Source organism: Hyla sarda, chromosome 1 (genome assembly GCF_029499605.1).
Source record: "Hyla sarda isolate aHylSar1 chromosome 1, aHylSar1.hap1, whole genome shotgun sequence".
NCBI classification, from domain to species: domain Eukaryota; kingdom Metazoa; phylum Chordata; class Amphibia; order Anura; family Hylidae; genus Hyla; species Hyla sarda.
The window spans coordinates 401,249,158-401,262,439 of record NC_079189.1 but is presented as its reverse complement, the minus strand read 5'-3'; the positions used below and the strand labels follow the sequence as shown (position 1 = coordinate 401,262,439).

Sequence of the window (13,282 nt, the reverse complement as noted above, 5' to 3'; positions counted from 1 at the left end):
TAAAACCGGGGATGGGGAGGCAATGGGGCCAGTGCGGTGGGGGGTGCGACACAGTGCGGTGCGGCGGGTCGGGGGGGGGGGGTTGGGGGTTCAAGTGCGGCGGGTCGGGGAGGGGGGGGGCAGTTGCGATGCATTATCGGCAAGGTAATTGCCGATATCGATAATGCCCAAAATCGTGATTATCGGCCATACCGATAATCGGTCGATCCCTAATAAAAAGTGACCAAAAATCCACTATTTTGGACTTTGGATTTTTTTTTGCGCATACGCCATTGACCGTGCGGTTTAATTAACCATATATTTTTATAATGTGGACAAATCCGCACGCGGCGATACCACATATGTTTATTTCCAAAGTTTTTTGTTTTTAAATGGGAAAAGTGGGGTGATTCAAACTTATTAGGAAAGGGGTTAAATGATCTTTATTAACTTTTTTCTTTTTACACTTTTTATTTTGCAATGTTATAGCTCCCATAGGGGGCTATAACACTGCACACACTGATCGTTTACATTGATCATTGTCATCCCATAGGATAACATTGATCAATGATTCTGCTGCTTGACTGTTCATGCCTGGATCTCAGGCACGGAGCAGTCATTAAGCGATCGGACGCCGAGGAGGCAGGTAGGGGCCCTCCTTGTGGGTTCCAGCTGTTTGGGATGCCGCGGCGGTCCCGAACAGTTGACTGAGCTAGCCGGGACTGGTTTACTTAGACGCGGCGATCACCTTTGAACGCCACGTCTAAAGGGTTTATAGCCATGGGTCCCGGCCGTTGTTACAGACCGTGGCCCCGCGATATAGAAAGGGAGCGGACTCCGGGCGTACAGGTATGCCCTGAGTCCTTAAGACGTTTTTTTGTGCAAACCTACACCACCTAATAGGACATGTACAGATGTGTCAGACGCCAGAGCACAAAGCTTCCACCTCTCTCTGTAGTTCACGGGTTTCTACAATTGTGCAGAATTTATCAAGTTTTGAGAAACTGTAAAAATACAGGAAGTAAACAGAGGGTAAAATCTACCTCACACCAACATTATATTGTCCCCCACTGTCCCTGGTGAGATGACAGCCCTAATATAATGTATGGATGGGGCTGACTAAGGGTTACACCTCTCTAGTAATCGGCCACAAGGTTACATTACACTTAGTAGAAACACTGTCCCGCCATCCACCATAAACAAACGCGGGGTTCCCATGGCGCCAGCGATGCCACCCATTCTAAGGGTCGGTGCCCTGGCGCCCCAACTAGGAGCTTCCCCAGCACATCCCCGCCTGTAAACACGTGTGTGCCGATGTGCCGAGCTCCAGCCTCCGTTTATTAGCCGCGCTAACACCACCTATACGTAAGTGGGCTATATAGGTACGGGAAATGTATTTGGCTTATATCCCCCTCCCCCACGTCTCACCTGTGACCCCACATTGTGACGTCAACTCCCCCGTCTCACCTGTGACGTCACACTGTCCGGGTCTCGGCCGCTGTTGACCCTTTATGAGCTGGTCCCGGCTGTGCCGAGCATGGACGCGCCGTGCGATGCAACTCAACCTCACACAGCTACGCCTTACGTCACGACCGCGCTAGGACAATAGTAGAAGGTCCTGCGAGCTAAATCCCGCCTTATGCCGTTTTTGATTGGTCGAAAAACACATCAATCAGTCAGGTGAGGAGACGTCATGCAGTGAGGGTAGGTTGTGCTAATCAGGAAGTGCCTACGGAAGAGGGCAGGGGGTCCTTCACTTAGGCTGCCCGCGGATGCCTGACTAAAAATCTATGTAAAGCCGCGACCTGATGAATGAATGCTTGGGGGTTAGGGAAGTGTCAGTTCTCATTTAACATCAGCGTACTAAAGGAAGAAAAAATACGCCCTGTTATTGGAGTCTTTTTTATTGAAAAATAAATAAAAATATTTGTTACAATGTATCATTGTGGGGTTAAGTTACTAGATTGGAGTCCTGAACTGACTATAAAGGTGCTGCTACTGCAAACGCTGCCTTTAGCTCACATGGTGTACTGCTAAGGTGCGATAGCAGCCTATGGCCCCATTCACACAGCAGTAATTCAGTCTGGATTGTGTATCAGTATTTGTAAGGCTGGGTCAGTGTTTTCCCAACCAGGGTGCTTCAAGGTGTTGCAAAACTACAACTCCCAGCATGCCTGGACAGCCAAAGGCTGTCCAGGCATGCTGGGAGTTGTAGTTTTGCAATATCTGGAGGCAATCTGGTTGGGAAACACTGGGCTGGGTTCACACCACATTCTGGCATTACCAGTAAATGGGGATACTGCAAAAAGCTATTCTGATGTCTAATGTGGTGGGCCCAATTACATGGTAGTCTGCTGGTGACTATATTCCGTCCATTTCCTGAATAGTAGTCGGAATTAATTCCAAGCTACTGCTCAGAATTTCTGTAGTGTGAACTAGTCCTTACTTTGTGGGACTCGGAAGCATAGTCAATCTGTTTTCTCCACTTCTGGTTTTATTTTCCAAATACATAATACTGCTGTTTGAAAGTGGCTTTAGGCTAGGTTCACTTGTACCTAGTGTACGGCGAAAATATGCAAATCAGCCAGTTACCGCACTGCGAAGCCAGATCGTTAAACCATGCAAAATACTGCAAAGCCAAATCGGTAAACCATGTGTGGTTTTGTTACATGGCAGACTACCGCAGTGTATGAACCAGCTAACAACATAGTAAGGCTAGGTTCACATCACGATTTAACCATCCGATTATCGGACCATAAAACCGTGCAAAATCGGATTGCAAAAAATCGTGTACAATCATATGTAAAAATGTATTTGCTATCAGATTTTAAAATCGTATCCAGAAATCGTACAGATGAAAATTCCATCCGATTTTCAATAAAAATCTGATCCGGTTTTAAAATGAATATGTATTGCTAATGGCAATAAAGTTTTATATATTTGAAGTGTATGTGTTTTGAAGTCTACTGCACATCCGTACAAAAAAATCGTGTGCGATTAATCTGATGGAATCGCACAGTCACACGATTCCATGCAATTTACATAGACTTCAATAATAAAAAAAATCGGACACAATTTGGATCCGATTTTGAATCTGAACGAAAAATCTTGGTTAACCACGATTTTACCTCTGATCTTAAATCGTGCAAAATCAGATGCGGATCAAAATGGAAGTCAATGGATACTACTTGGCATGCAGATTTGTACAATTTCAAAGTAAAAAATCGTGAGAAGAAGTAGGATGGTAAAATCGTGATGTGAATGCACCCTAAGAGCATTTCCAGACACGTCAAAAATTTTGATCACAGCTAGTCTCAGTTCTGAGACACGCTGCGATCCAGAGTTATGAACTGGTGATGTGCGCGTTACTGCAGGCGTCAATCCCCAGCTGTCAACCAAATCCAACTCCAAATGTTTTAGTCTATGCAGCGCTGCCCAGTAAGGCCATATTCACACGTCAGAATTTCCGCACTGAATTCAGCATTGGAATCCGGCACGGAGATTCAGCTGCAGCCGAGTCCCTTTGAATTCAACAGGATTCTGCTGCACAGAGCGGACTTTCCCTGCCAGATGTTTCCGGTACGGAAATTCTTTTTTCAGAGTCCGCAGAAAGACAAAACAAGTGAATTCTTTCTGCGGAGTCTGCAAGGAATACATAGCTGTCTATAACATGACACATTTCTGAACAAACAGTCCTAGCACCGGCGGTTTGCGGAATGTCTGTGTATAGATTTTCCGTGAAAACATTCCGACGTGTGAGCATGGTCTAAAGGCTTTAAATGGGCACTGTCAGAATCCAAAAATGGCCGTAAATGTTTGCACCCCTGAAATTTTTCAAGAAAATAAAGTATTTCTCACAGAAAATGATTGCAGTAACACATGTTTTGCTATACACGTTTATTCCCTTTGTGTGTATTGGAACTAAACCAAAAAAGGGAGGGAAAAAAAAGCAATATGGACATAATGTCACACCAAACCCCAAAAATGTGCTGGACAAAATTATTGGCACCCTTTCAAAATTGTGGAAAAATAAGATTGTTTCAAGCATGTGATGCTCCTTTAAACTCACCTAGGGCAGGTAACAGGTGTCGGCAATATAAAAAATCACACCTGAAAGCATACAAAAAGGAGAGAAGTTCACTTAGTCTTTGCATTGTGTGTCTGTGTGCCACACTAAGCATGGACAACAGAAAGAGGAGAACTGTGGACGTGAGAACCAAAATTGTGGGAAAATATCAACAATTTCAAGGTTACAAGTCCATCTCCAGAGATCTAGATTTGCCTTTGTCCACAGTGCGCAACATTATCAAGAAGTTTGCAACCCATTGCACTGTAGCTAATCTCCCTGAGCGTGGACAGAAGAGAAAAATTTATGAAAGGTGTCAATGCAGGTTAGTCCGGATGGTGGATAAGCAGCCCCAAACAAGTTCCAAAGATATTCAAGTTGTCCTGCAGGCTCAGGGAGCATCAGTGGAAGTTCAATGATGGTGGAAGTTCAGTGATGTTTTGGGGTTGTTTTGCTGCCTCTGGCACTGGGTGCCTTGAATGTGTACAAGGCATCATGAAATCTGAGGATTACCAACAGATTTTGGGTCACACTGTACAGCCCAGTGTCAGAAAGCTGGGTTTGTGTCCGAGATCTTTCGTCTTCCAGCAGGACAATGACCCCAAACATACATCAAAAAGCTCCCAGAAATGGATTGCAACAAAGCGCTGGAGAGTTCTGAAGTGGCTGCAATGAGTCCAGATCTAAATCCCATTGAACACTTGTGAAGAAATCTTAAAATTGCTGTTGGGAAAAGGCGCCTTCCAATAAGAGAGACCTGGAGCAGTTTGCAAAGGAAGAGTGGTCCAACATTCCGGCTGAGAGGTGTAAGAAGCTTATTGATGGTTATAGGAAACAACTGATTTCAGTTTTTTTCCCAAAGGGTGTGCAACCAAATATTAAGTTAAGGGTGCCAATAATTTTGTCCAGAGGATTTTTGGAGTTTGGTGTGACATTATGCCCAATTTGCTTTTTTTTCCTCCCTTTTTTGGTTTAGTTCCAATACACACAAAGGGAATAAACATGTGTATAGCAAAATGTGTTACTGCACTCCTTTTCTGTGAGAAATACTTAATTTTCATACAAAAATTTTAGGGGTGCCAACATTTATGGCCATGGTTGTATGTTGGACATCTTGGCAAAACATTAACTTTTCTACTTCATTAAAAAAAATGACCTAGGGAGGAAGTGAATACATGGTGAGTGAGGGCGGGCTCAGTGCTTGCCTCAGACACGCTTCTTCCTAAGCAGTGGATGTCAGAATGAGTGAGCATGAGAACAGAAGGAATCATGAGCCAATTACAGAAGCTAGACACATAAAAAGACATGTAAAGCATCTGCATGGCCTAGTGAGTAACCTATATACGCATCACATGACAGGTTCATGCACTTAGAGCTAACATGTACTGCAGGGTTTCCTAACCAGCATTTGACTGTACGAGCATGCTGAGAGTTGTAGTTTTGCAACAGCTGGAGGCACACTGGTTGGGAAACATTGATCTACAGCAGTGTTTCCTAACCAGGGTGCCGCCAAAGGCTGTCCAGGCATGCTGGGAGTTGTAGTTTTGCAACATCTGAAGGGGAAACACTAACCTACAGGATAGTATTAAAGCAAGATATAGCCAAAGTTATGGAAGCTAAGCTGTGACTGGTTGCCATGGACAAAACCAGACTGTTTAGGTTTCAGGCAGATTGGTAAATCTAAGTCTAAGTTCACACTGCGGAATCTTGGGCAGAACATTTCCGCCCGAAGATTCCGAGTGCAGCCAGTGCCTAATCTGTCTTTGCTAGGACCGCACAGACACTGCAGTCTCCAATATACAGCAATGTGTTCCCCGAGTATTTCCGTCTGAAGAATAAGTAACGCCATTCCGGAGTGTGAATTTCTGAACGGAAACCCATTCACTACAATATACATTTTGGCAAGCGGAATTTCTGCCTGCAATTTCAAAGCGGAATTGCAGGCGGAAATTCCATAGTGTGAACCTAGCCTTAGGCTAGGTTCAGACTACGGAATTTCCGCCTGCAATTCCGCTTTGAAATTGCAGGTGGAAATTCCGCTTGCTAAAATGTATATTGTAGTGAATGGGTTTCCGTTCAGAAATTCACACTTCAGAGTTTGTGAAGCGGAAATTTGTGAATGGAAAATCCGCTTAGAAATTTCCGCCTGAAGAATGGCATTGCTCTTTCTTCAGGCGGAAATCTGCGCGGAACACATTGCAGTCTATTGGAGATTGCAGTGTCCGTGCGGTCCCGATTCAGTTGGCGCTGGCCGCACTCGGAATCTTCGAGCGGAAATTTTCTGCCTGGAGATTCCGTAGTCTCAACCTAGCCTAAGTTTCTCCGAGGTCAGCAAGGCCTGCAGTTCCTTAGGTCTATGCATGGATTCTGTTGGGTCTTTTCGAGCTGAGTTGTTTCCTGGATGACTCCTGGATAAAGCCCCGTTGGGTGAAACGCGTTGGAGGTCTGGTGGGTAACTGGGGAGCGGAGGGAGTGTTACTGATCTAAGCCACTACTACATGTGGCTTTCTCTGTGATCCGTTTTGTGTGCGTTTTTAAACATATTGGGGGACATGTATGAAAGATTTTACCCCTGTTTTGTGTGTATTTTTTTGCGCAAAATTTTGCGCAAGCCCTTTTTTTGCGCAATTTTTTTGCGCACGTTTTGGTAGAGCATGTCCTCCAGATGTGGCTGAATCAGGGTACCTTGGAGTGACATCTATAGTACACATGGATTTATTAACTGCTTACTTTTTTTTTACAGCAAAAATTTTGCCGCAAGAGCTGTTTTTTTTGCGCAAATATAAGCCATCTTGGACTTAACGTAGCAAGATGCTCTAAATCATTGATTCTATTTTCCAAAGAGTGGATTTAGGAAATTACTATATTTACCCGCAATTTATGAAGCTCATTGCACTTGATTGATAAATTTAGCGCTTCTGCACATAATTTAGAATTCGGGAAAAGGGGTAAAATGCTTCTACCATACACAAATAATGATACATGTCCCCCATTGGGCCTATCTATTTATTTGGCATGCTGTTGGCACTTTAAAACATGTGAGTTGCACTATAATTAACAAGTACATATTTATTATTATATTTATGAGGCAATGTTGCCCTGATATGTGCCCTACGTGTATATAATCTTACTTTGATATACTTGTCTTTTTTTGCACCTTTGTTTAGCACACCTGGACACTATATACATCATTTTTACCTTCTTTTTATCTCCCCCTGCTCCCTGGTTCCCACTTCTGTTTGTCCACGCTGTGTGTGTAATTATTATATGTCTTTATATTATTCTAAATAAAATTTATTTTAGTTTATACATGGTCCGTTTTCAAGTGGTTTCTTTTCCTTTTGGTTCTATATTTAGAGTGTTTACCACAGGACCCTATACATTTATGAGCATATCTCCTTTCCTTTTTTGGCGCTTAGAAGTAAAGACAACCGTAAGTAGCTCAGTCACCTTTGGCTAAGGCATATCTCTTTGCCCCTGGGCCTGTTTTATGGGTTGACTCAAAAAAGCTGTAATTTTTTTTTTTTTTTTTTTACATGATACTGAAAGAATGTTCCTTATATTTAATTTCTAGTACATTATTATGTGGAAGCCATAATGTTGGAGCTATTTTTAACAGCATTTTAAAGATATGCTTTACAGTACTTCACTTATATGTAAGAGTTTTCTAGGCATGTTGTGTGACCTGTGCAGAGGGGAAGCTGAGTTCTGCATATCACCTTTCATTGGAATCCTGTCTGTAATAAGGAGGGCACTGCTGAAAAGTGATCTTTATTAAATGGGAAGTGTCAGCCTATAATTAGCCTTTGTGACCAAAAAAAAAAAAAATGATTTCAGGATTTTATAATATAGATAGCAGCGTTAACCCGACTCAGCCAGTGACCTGCTTAGTGGGAACGTCCAGCTCAGGGTGCTCATCCTGGAAGCATGTTTAAGAGGAAGGAAGAAGAACCAGAGCTGCTTTGGGACAAGTGGGGAGCCAATGATAAATATATTTTATTTGTTCAATAAATAAATTCTATTTTACCAGGGCCCCAGCCCTTTAGAAAAACCTATAATGCTAGGGCCCTGGTAAAAATAGAGTACCCCTTTAGAAGGATACTCCGGGAAAGTGAACTCATCCCCCATCCTGTGGGGCTTGTTGTGGAGATTGTGGGGAGGGGGGTTGGGGGTGTCTGAACACTGGGTAGGGGATAAATTGACTTCCACTAAGTACCCCTTTAAAAGGTTACCATGGTGTATTCCAAAGGAAAAATAATTGTTTTCAAATTAAGCCGTAATATAGATGGAAAGGTAAGTTATAAAGATTTGTAAATTTATATTTACAAAATCTCATGTCTTCCAGTACTTAGCTGCTGTACTGTCCTGCAAGAAGTCATGTAGTCTTTCCAGTCACAGTGCTCTCTGCTACTACCTATGTGTCAGGAACTGCCCAGAGCAGTTGAAGTTTGCAATGGGGTTTGCTTTTACAGTTCCTGACATGGACAGAGGTGGCAGCAGAGAGCACCATGCCGGACTAAAAATAAGTAACAAAATAAAATAAAAAAAACTATGTCCTCCAGGACATCCAGTACTTATCAGATGCTGTAAGGCTTCAGATTTTTAACTAGAAAATAATTACAAATCTGTTTAACTTTCTGCCACCAGACTTGAATCCCCCCCCCCCCATGGATTACCCCTATAAAACGGTCAAACCTGGGTATGCTTCCTATTGACCCTAAGCCAAAACAGATTAGGTATATGATCATGTACACTATAGGGCAGGTATAGCATTCCCAGAAAGAACCATCAGGATTTTTTTTTTTAAATCTCAGTTAATGACTTAATGTCAGCCCCCTAGTGATAGCATCCTATATCTATGGTTCCTAAGGTGTATCCAAATGAAAAAAATAAGAATTGTACTTTAAAACACCTCCTATTGACTCTTCCGACCTGGCTTGGGTTGATTGACAGGTTTCTCCCTATGCATAGGGGTACTCCATTGGAAAAGTGTTTTCAAATCAACTGGTGCCAGAAAGTTAAACACATTTGTAAATTCTATTTACAAAATCATAATCCTTCCAGTACTTAGCTGCTGTATGTGCCACAGGAAGTTGTGCAGTTCTTTCCAGTCTGACCACAGTTTTCTCTGCTCCAGGTCAGGAATTGTCCAGAGCAGGAGAGGTTTGCTATGGGGAGTTGTTTCAACTGACATGGACAGAGGTGTCAGCAGAGAGCACTGTGGTCAGATTGGAAAGAACTACACAATTTTCTCTGTAGCAGTTAAAAATAGAAGTAATTTACAAACCTGTTTAACTTTCTGGCACTAGTTGATTTGAAAACATTTGTTTTCACTGGAGAACCCCTTTAAAAAGGGGGATTTGGAGTAAAAAGAAAGGTGCAAAAAAAAAAAAAATAATGTACACAGATTTGGATTCTATTTAAAAAATATATCATAAGCCTTCCAGTACTTATTAGCTGCTGTATGCTTCAGTGGAAGTTATGCTGCTGCCTCTTTCTGGTCCATAACTGTCCCAAGCAGGAGCAAATTCCCATAGCAACAGCTCCTGCTCTGGACAGTTCCTAACATTGATAGAGGTGGCAGTACAAATATGACCAAACCACAGTTATGACCAAATGTTTTGAGACACAAACTTTAGTTTTCACAAGCTTTGCTGGTTCAGTGTTTTAGATTTTAGTATTTTCATGAGTTTAAAAAAATAAAATAAAATCGATCAATGCTTTGTTCACCAAGCTACTTTGTTATGGCTTTTGCCTTGTGACATGGTGCTCCATCATGCTGGAAAAAGCCTTGTTCATCACCACATTGCTCTTAAGTCATTGAAAGAAGTTGCCCTTGGGGATGTTTAGTTACCAGTTAGTGCCAGGACCGTCTCCTAAAGAACATTCAGCTATGGGATCGGTTTAACACCAAGGCACAGCTTGCTCAGGAATGGCAGCAGGTAGGTGTCCTCTGCACGCACAGTGAGGCGAAGGCTTTTGGAGTCAAGAAGGGAAGTAGCCAGAAAAAGCCACTTCTCTCCAAGAAAAACATTACAGGACAGGGGCATTATGCAGGAAGTACATGGATTGGACTGCAGGGGACTGGAGTAAAGTGATTTGTCCAGATTTATCAATCTGCCCAAAACTGTCTGGCTTTGCTTATAACCAATCATAGCTCAGCTTTCATATTACCAGGGCTCAATATGATGAAAGCTGAACTGTGATTGGTTATGGGCAAAACCAGACAGTTTTGGTTTCAGGCAAATGGATAGATCTCGGCCTTTGTCTCTTACTGAGCCACCTTCAGACTGGTTTGGACATCTGAAATAATGATTGTCCAGAGAAGAAGGGGTAAGCACTGCCATGCATCTTGGGACATTCATGTGTAACCCCACTTTTCATCCAAGGAAGTGGGGGCTTACTCACAATCTTGTCTAAGAATACGGTCATAAATACAGAATGGTATCTAAACGTCCTCCAAGAGCAACTTCTCCCAACCATCCAAGAGCAGTTTGGTGATGAACATTGCTTTTTACAGCATGATGGAGCACCAGGTCACAAGGCAAAAGTGATAACCAAGTGGCTCGGTGAGCAAAAAAACATTAAAAAAAATTTTGGATCCAGGATCAGGAAACTCCCCAGAGAACCTGTGGTCAATCCTCAAAAAGATAGTGGACAAACAGAAGTTGTGATAAAAGTCAGGATGTGGCCCAGAGAATTGCTTTAGTCTTGGGAAAAAAAAAAAAAAAAAAAAAAAAAAAAGGGTCAACACTAAAAATAATGGGCGAGATTTATCAAAACTTTATGTCTTCTCCCCTCTTCCCCCTGCCCTCGTCATTTTTCCTAGGCAATGTGTATGCGCCTCAGCTATTCCGAATGTTCATGTGTATTTTACTTGCACTCCTCTGACTTTGCTGTTATTTGTTATTACATTTATAATTATTATTTTTGAAAAATAAAAATCTTTCTAATTTAGGGGAAAAAAACTAAAATAAAATGTATTACCTTATAAAATGCTTATAATTGTACATCAGTATGCCATAGAAACAGCTAACTAAAACATCTAAAAGCACGGAAGCAGCAAACTAGGACTGTGGATTCAATGTACAAAATATAAAGGGAATGGAAGAGATCTGATAAGGTATACAACAAATGCTTACACACATTTTAACATGGGAAAAAGTTTATTAACACATTCATTGGCAACCAGAAAACTAGTACATAAAGAGCTATATACTTTAGGCATCCTCTGGTAACTACCTACAGGCATTAAAGTGCAAAAACACAAATAAAAATTCCATACATTAAAAATAAAAAAACATTTAACAAAACCCCACAGAGACAGAAGAATATCATACAAATCAAAATGTTTTTGCAAAAAACAAGTTTCAGTTTGTGTGTATATATTTATATATACATATACATACACACAAAATCAATAAATAAGACAGACACGTAAAGGCAATCATGCTATGTTTATCAAGAAAACTGATAAGAATTCATGGACAACATTCATGGATAGGATATGTAATTCAATGTGTTGCTAAGGCAGGGGTATTTTTACCATGTGGCCTAGGCTGTATTGAAAATAGCTGTACACTTACGTGACCCCGCTTCCCCGGCTGATCTCTTCTTCATTACTTCCTCTGACGTTCCACGTGGACCAGAAATGTCCGCTCAGCATAGAGACGAGCCATTGGGCAGGCATTTCCTATCCACATGGCATTATCAGGCGTACACATGCTGGTCTAGCAAGTATACAGCTTTTTTATTTTCAATGCAGCCCGATCCACATAGTAAAAAATGCTCCCTGCCCAGACAACCCTTTTAATATATGATTACTGTGTGTTCGACTAGTGAGACCCAAACCGGATCGCTAACACAAAAGGGGGCCTTTTGGATTGGACAGGTCATTCTTCTGCCTCAAGAGAAAATCCAAGGAATGCCCAATGAAAGCCAACACGGTATGATATTTGAAAAGGTTGACGTAGCCCCTTTATAGTGACCGTTGAAGCCTCTTATTCACCAATAATACAAATATTAAAAAACATTGATATGCCATGCATGTAAAGTGATGGGAAAACCTCTTTAGGATGTATTCACATGTATAGTATCCTGCGCATATTGTATTTGAAACTGCAGATTTGAAGCAGTGTTCAGTCATTTAGTTTACACTGAACTCTGCAGCTTCAAATCCTGTGCATCAAATATGCATAGGATACTGTAAGTGTGAATACACCCTAAGGTTTGGGTCACACATGCCATATTTTGCTGCGTATCTTCCTAACCATTGAAGTCAATGGGTAGCAAAATCAGCTGCGTATTTTGCTACCCATTGACTTCAATGGGTAGGAAAATATGCAGCAGCAAATACAGCATGTGACACTACCTTCAAGGTGAACTCAAGTAATGCTGACTTGCTCCCAATCTCATAGAGTTCTGATATCAGCCCATCAAGAATCTGGCTATTAAAAGGGCACAAACTGCAAGATATACCGTATACAGCAGTGGGAATCATTTTCCTAGTGCATATTTGCACATGTATTTGCTTTTTCGATAACTTATCTAATGCTACTATACCAATATATAATCATTAATAGCCAATTAAAAGCTAAATCAATTCCCACGTGTTCCAATTAATAGTACACATTTTCATAGTTTAGAGCAAGTTATTTAAGCATAATGGACATAACAAAAACAATAGTATTTTCCAGTTTATGTCTATGACCATATTCAGATGTTCCCATAAACATGGACTGATTTTAACTTACATCAGTCCATCTTTACCTAAAACACAACCTGCACTTTAAAGGGGTACACCCGTGGAAAACTTTTTTTTTTTTTTTTTTTTTTTTTAAATCAACTGGTGCCAAAAAGTTAAACAGATTTGTAAATCACTTCTATTAAAAAATCTTAATCCTTCCAGTACTTTTTAGGGGCTTTATACTAAAGAGAAATCCAAAATAGAAATACATTTCCTCTGATGTCATGACCACAGTGCTCTCTACTGACCTCTGCTGTCCATTTTAGGAATTATCCAGAGCAGAATATGTTTGCTATGGGGATTTTCTCCTGCTCTGGACAGTTCCTAAAATGGACAGCAGAGGTCAACAGAGAGCACTGTGGTCATGACATCAGAGGAAATGCATTTCTCTTTAGTATACAGCCCCTAAAAAGTACTGGAAGGATTAAGATTTTTTAATAGAAGTAATTTACAAATCTGTTCAACTTTTTGACACCAGTTGATTTAAAAAA

General features: G+C 41.3%; 1 protein-coding gene across 3 annotated transcripts in view; it reads right to left on the bottom strand.

Moving 5' to 3' along the window:
• CHD8 (chromodomain helicase DNA binding protein 8) overlaps positions 1–1,640 on the bottom strand; it is a 144,025-nt gene extending 142,385 nt beyond the window's left edge. Inside the window, exon 1 of one of the 3 annotated variants that reach the window (XM_056527805.1) lies at positions 1,447–1,640. The gene's annotated coding sequence lies outside the window, so the exon portion shown is untranslated. Of the gene's footprint in view, positions 1–1,407 lie in introns of all 3 variants that reach the window. The other 2 variants (XM_056527786.1, XM_056527769.1) reach the window with 2 other exon arrangements.
• Positions 1,641–13,282: the final 11,642 nt, after the last annotated feature.